Source organism: Crassostrea angulata, chromosome 5 (genome assembly GCF_025612915.1).
Source record: "Crassostrea angulata isolate pt1a10 chromosome 5, ASM2561291v2, whole genome shotgun sequence".
NCBI lineage: Eukaryota > Metazoa > Mollusca > Bivalvia > Ostreida > Ostreidae > Magallana > Magallana angulata.
Genome location: NC_069115.1, coordinates 61,404,930 through 61,411,726, shown reverse-complemented (window position 1 = coordinate 61,411,726; position 6,797 = coordinate 61,404,930). Strand labels below are relative to the sequence as shown.

General features: G+C 31.6%; 1 pseudogene; it reads left to right on the top strand.

The window, feature by feature from the left end:
* On the top strand, nt 1-970 carry LOC128185543 (toll-like receptor 4; annotated as a pseudogene).
* The last annotated feature ends 5,827 nt before the right edge of the window (nt 971-6,797 follow it).

Genomic DNA, 6,797 nt, shown 5'->3' with positions numbered 1-6,797 from the left:
ATGTCTACCCTCTTTATATTGATAGTGTTTGGTATAACCACATCAAGCTTAGGCAAGTCATTTTCAGAAAAATGCAAATGGAGACACAGAGATGAGGAAGTGATGGTCAATTGCTCTAGAAGAGGTTTTTCATATCTACCAAAATTCAATAACAGCGTTTCTTACTTGGACTTAAGTCGCAATCAAATCACCAACATTTGTTACAGGTTGTTGCCAAAACATTTAAAACATCTAGACATTTCATGGAATAATATCAAGCAATTGAACGAAACGTCTTTTGGATTTTTACCTATGTTAAACTATTTGGATTTGTCATACTGCAACATACGTGATGTTGACGAAGGGGTCTTTGGAGGGCTGATTAATTTACAGTACCTTAACATTTCGTACAACAGAGAACTTGGATTTGCATCTTTGCCTAATATAACATTTGGCCTAAACCCAACACAGATTTCGGTATTGAATTTTAATGGAATCAATTGTGAAACTGGTGTTGGTACCGTCATTAAAAGAAATCATTTAGAAAACATTAGGAAAACTAATTTGACAGAACTCTATCTCGGAAGTAACAGACTTGAACTGTTTGAATCGGGCGTGATTTATTACTTGCCAACAACTTTACAAATATTGGGAGTTGCAGAAAATAAATTAACAACAGGTCTGTACATGTTAGAGTTAAGCTCAATGTTGGGATTAAAAGTGATTAACGTAAGTTTTCAATCCTATCCACAATTGTACCTCATGCCGATCCTGAGCCATTGTCAAGAAAAAGTAGATGAGAATTTGAAAAGAACTGTTCATCAACCAGGGCACATGATTTTCAATATTAACTGGAGCTTTCCTTTACCACCAAATCTAGAAACTCTTTATGCACAAAATAGCCTAATATACCTCCCTGATACTCATTTTACATTTACTGCTTCAAACCTTCGACATATTTACCTACAAAACAACTTTATATCGGTTTTAAGGGAGCATGTGCATGCTCTTTCAAATCATGTTGAGACAATGGATATGTCAAACAATTTTTGTTCCCGCATGGTTCGGTTACTTGATGCAAAATCAATGAAACATTTGAACTTTTCTCACAATGCTATCAGTCAGGATCTGGAAGGAGACTCAACTGGTGAAATCTTTAAAACGTTTACCAGTCTTGAGGTGCTAGACATATCTTTTAACAGGATACTGTCACTACCAAAACTTCTCCTAAGAAACTCGAACGAATTAAGATATATAGATGCAAGCAACAATGGATTATCTGAATGGTTGGTAGATGTGAGCAAAATGTCGAATCTCAAGTTACTTGATTTGTCTGAGAACAAATTTGCAACGCTAAGTTCACACGCTCGGCAACAGTTTGGAGACGCTTTTCAACTATCCAATTTAACCATTGACATTTCAAGAAATGGGATAGCTTGTACTTGTGATAATCAAGAGTTTTTGGAATGGATGCATGAGAACAAAAATTATTTTTTACACATTGAAAACTATACTTGCTCTACAACAGATTCCATGTTCGATTTCAAATCTCTTGAATCCTCTGTACACAACTTACAAAAGCAATGTAAATCATTCTTGGGTTGGTACATAGGCTGTTCAGTCTCCTCAGCAATATTTGTCACATTTATTATTAGTATAATAGTTATTAAAAACAAATGGAAAATACGATATCTTATCTACAAATCAAAGCAAAGGTTTGGTTTTGTAACTCCGTTCAACAGATGTATACCAGATACCATGCAGTATGAATATGATGCCTTCCTTTCATACAGTGGTCAAGAATTAATGTTTGTCTTAAAGCAAGTAATACCTAGGTTAGAAGTCAACAAAAACCTCAGACTACTAATCAGAGATCGGGATTACTTGCCAGGCATTTCAAAGGTAGACAACACCATGAAAAGTCTACAAGAAAGTAGACGAACAGTTTGCATAGTGTCCAAAAAGTATTTGGAGTCTAAGTGGCGTGACTATGAATTAAACATGGCTAAGGTAGAAGGTATCGAAGACCGTGGGTCTCTTGATTACGTCATTCTTATATTGTTACCCGAGGTATACAACGGTAAACATCTTCCTAAAACACTCATGGATCTTATAAGGAATGACCGGTATATTGAGTATCCAATGGAATCGTGCGCATATGATGATTTCTGGGATCGATTAATCCGAATGATCGAACAGTGATTCTGATTTTCTGTATAATGATGATATTAGATATACATTGTATGTGAAGAAAAGTAATGAGGTCAGATGTATAATGTACCAATGGCTTTGGAGATAAGTACGATTTTTATTGTGCTAAGTGACAGTTTAAGGAAGCTCACTTCAGCAAGGCTTATACTTTTTTATGAAGACGTAATGTTTTATTTAAATGTTTATATTATTCAATTTGGTGAATATCATCATAGCTCGGTGTATAAACTATCAAGCTTGTGAACTTTGGATAAGAGTTTAAATCCGGTTACTGAATTCTTTTTGGAAATCATAATTGAAAATTGCATATTTGTTCCTCTATTTGACTTATGTACATCTTAAACATTATGCTATTTGCCAAAATGAAGTAGTTTTCTGTTGGTTTAAGAAACTATTTCAAGGTGTAATAAGCTGTCTTTAGTACATTGTTATTGTTAATAGCAGTCTTCACATTGAACTTTGATTAAACTGATAAGTATAGCTCACTTTTATGTTAGAGTTGAAAGTTTAATGTTTAATGTTATTTAAATTCTCGTTAGTCATACAACTAAGATTTTCAAACAAATTACTTATTTTAATTGTATGTAATTGAATTAATGTAAGTTCTCTTCAGTATATTTTTTGATGCCGTACAGTAAAAATTGGTAGTAGAAAAAATCTGATAGTCTGAGAGCTCGTGCTTATGACCGATTTGGTATGCAGAGTTTCCTTCAAAAAGCTATTCAAAATCGCATTTGCATGTACCTGCATTATTTTGTTTTACTTTATAAACCTCAAACCTGCGATTTCTGAGATTTTTGTGATTAATGATAATCACAAAATTTATAAAAGTATGACATATATTAAAACTTATATAAAAATAACTTATATAAAAACATAACTTTTTCCCCAGATTTCTGCTTTTTAAACTGTGATCTTGATTGTTTTCCGCCTATTAGGCACACACAAACTGTCGTCTTTTTTTAAAAAAATGAAGTTAGAAAATAATGACAGAGAAAGGGAAAAGAAAAAAGAATAAACAAATTCCTCTTGATTAATTGATTAATGTTTTAAAAACTTTTTTCCTGAGTTCCGTTTATTAAACTGTGATCTTGATTGTTTTCCGCCTAATAGGCACATACAAACTTTCGTCTTTTTATAAAAAGGAAGTCAGAAAATAATGACAGAGAAAAGGAAAAGAACAAAGACTAAACAAATTCCTCTTGATTAATTGCAAATAAGTAAAACGCACTTATTTAACGGTAGAGAGACACATGTATCGTGTATTTAGTAAAATCGACCCCAGTACTTATTTCGAGTATAATAACTTTTCTAATGTACAGCATATATCGATATCAAATATCATATCCTTTAAATGTATATATTTTGTAACTTTTTTCTTTATTATAAAAATCAGAAATAGATATTATATTATTTGGAACTTGCTTTAAATTCACAACTGCCAAACAACAATAAAACTCATTTATTCCATTATTTTCCAAATTTTGATTTAGTATGCATATGTATCGACAACATACAACAAGATTACTGAACTATTGTGCTTTCAAGGCTGCTTGGCACACTACAATGTTATTTTACCAATTTGTAATGTTTCTGTGATAATATATATAATTACATCCACTAAGTATGTTTTCCTCTATTTCTCACGGAAATTGATTGTAAATTATGCATGCATGAATAGACAGATATCTACGCAATCCAAGCAAGACTAACTTATCGGCGTAAAAATATACGCATTCGTCCGATTTAAAAAAAACACATTACAGATATATTGTTAAGCTTTTGAATAGACAACGTCAATTCAAGTAGCTATAGTTAATAAATTTTATATATTGTTCATCATTTTTCTCTTGATGCCATTTGTTGCTTACTTTGCATGGATATTTTCTTGATCCAAACTAATCTACAAATATTGTACAAAAAAAGCACGAACTTTAGATTTGGACGGATTAACCTTTGAATCCCAAGAAAACTGTATTTACCATGGCAACATTCACATATATGGAAAATGGGCTGTTCCTTTTGTTCAACGCCTGATCGACAATGATTTTAATTTAAGCAATTCCTTTTTGGATGACTGATTGAATAATAATAATAGTGTTTCAAAGATATTTTTCACACGCAAACTGTAGCACAATAAACTAATTGATCTTTGTCTGATTGACCCTTTTAACATGCACCCATATTGGCTACTTCAAACAAATGCGTAGTTTTCGAGATATGGAATAACGAACCCGACCTTACGAATTTCATAAGGTTCGAGATATGAAATAAACTTACGAACTGATTGGTACCCCCACCTTTTGATATCTTTTTTTGTAATAAGATCAAATTTAAAACATAAAAATCACTTTATTTTTGCAATTTATTTTTTGCCTTTCCATAAAGATTTATGCTAAATTACGTTGAAGTTGACTCAGTAGTTCTTGAGTAAAACATTTTTAAAAATGCACCCCCTTTTTACAGTCTCGAAGTTTTCTTCCCTTTGAATATAAACTGACCTTTTATTTGGCCAATTTATATATACCTTCCCATAAGATTGTTTTGTGTTAAATTTGGTTTTAGAGAAGTTCAAAAAGTGAAAACGTTTACAGACGGACGGACGGGGAGACATACGGACGACGGACAACATGTGATCAGAAAAGCTCACTTGAGCTTTCAGCTCAGGGTGGCTAAAATGTTATACCTCTTTCCATCGTTTAATTTTAAAATCATTTTTTTTTCAAACAAATCAACCTTTTAAAAAAATACATTAAATTAGTTTAAAATTTTGAAAATATGCTAAAATTTATATCTGAAAGCAAATAGTATTTAAAATATATGGAGTTATTTCCTTCGTCCGGGATCAAAATCCGCTTGTTTTGTCAATAAGAGATGTTAAGATGGCGATTACTTTTAATCCTGAATATTCGAAGCGTGGCGTTTTAGGAATAAAGTGTATTTAAAGAGACCGACTTTAGTTTTCATTGCGCATGTCGCATTTTAGTACAATACAGTGGATTTATACTTCTCATGATTTTTTTCGATATCATTTATAAAATTGAACACAATACACAAAATACAGATAAAATATTTTAGATTTTTAAAGGAAATTTTTATTTTTTTACACGATTTTTCTGTTGTGTGGTAGGGGAGTATTTCCCTTGCTCTTGAGGTGGTGATAAAATGAAGTTTTGTAGGAGCACGTCATTAGAAATAACATAAAAGAAAAAGTAAAAATTGTACGACATTGAAATTTTATACACAGAATCATGCTATCCTCGAGAACATTTTCCTTACTTTTTGAATGAATCAATAATACCAATCTTCATTCGTAATGCTCCAAATATATAGCAAAATTTGGTGCATTTTAATACTTTGAGATGGCCCCTACTAAAAACCGGACGGTAGAATTTAGTATTTTTTACATATAAAGCAGGAAATAATATTACTAATCATATAAAACACTTTGAGAAAAAAAGCTTGTAGTATTGTTTTTTATCGGCTTCGAAATGTGGAAAACGACAATTGCCTTTATATTCCTGTAATAAATGTACCTCTATTTTGAGATGGTCCCTAAAAAAACAGACGGTCGATTTTCTTGAAAATTTGCAAATAAACTAGAGTTGGTTTTAGTGACATATGGTTAAAAGTTAAAGAGTTTTGCTAATGTAGTTTTTCTGCAAAAAACCCAAATTAGCATCCTTAAGTGATAAAACAGCTCAGTAAGGTATTTCCGAATTGATTTTTAAAAAACATGCCATTCAAAGGCAACGTTCTTCCTCGTCTTTGTGCAACGTTTTTATTGCAAACTAATTGCGTTAGAAATCTTGACTTAAATTAAATAAGCTTTGTTGGTTCCTCTTTTACAAATCTACTTTCAATTTGGCATTTTTCGTATTTATTGTAAGCTATCGAACTCGCAACTAGGCAATTAATGGAGTTTTTTAAATCATTATTGCGTATTTCTGTAGGAATTATCAATAGAAATTGAAATAGATTTTTTCAGGTTATAATATTATTTTGTTTCAACCAGGATCTTTAACTGTTTTATTTATCATCCATCTTTGCTGGTACAGTCCTATCTTTAGTTAATATTTTGGTTGAATAGTGAGGCTTTTCAAGTTAATTTGAGATGCGAATCACTGATTTTAATGACAAAACATACACAGATAACCCGTGTATTGCCCTGACAAGTGTTCTCATTAAAAAAAATACAAGTTTCGATTTCATAATAATCACAAAAATTTAATACATTAAAGGTATGAGTTTTCTTTAGTGAGGGACATGAATATTAATGAGAACAGTGTCACGTGGAATATAAGTGTAAAGTGTACGCGATTTTTCCGTATGTTTCCTGCATACTGATTCTTAAAGCTCGCTTTCCTTGCCGTCAACTTGCATTTTCCTATACCTATAGGTAAGATATATGCATCTGGGTCCTATTGAACGCATTGTATTTATAAATTAACGCTTGTTATGCATTTTCTAATTTAAGATCAACACGGTTAAGAAATTCATTGAGATGCCTTTAATATAAAATATTATTTTTTATAGAGGGCCATTTACACACTGGAATTTTTGGTCACAAGTCATTATTTACGTACATTTACCTTAAATTCCTCGAG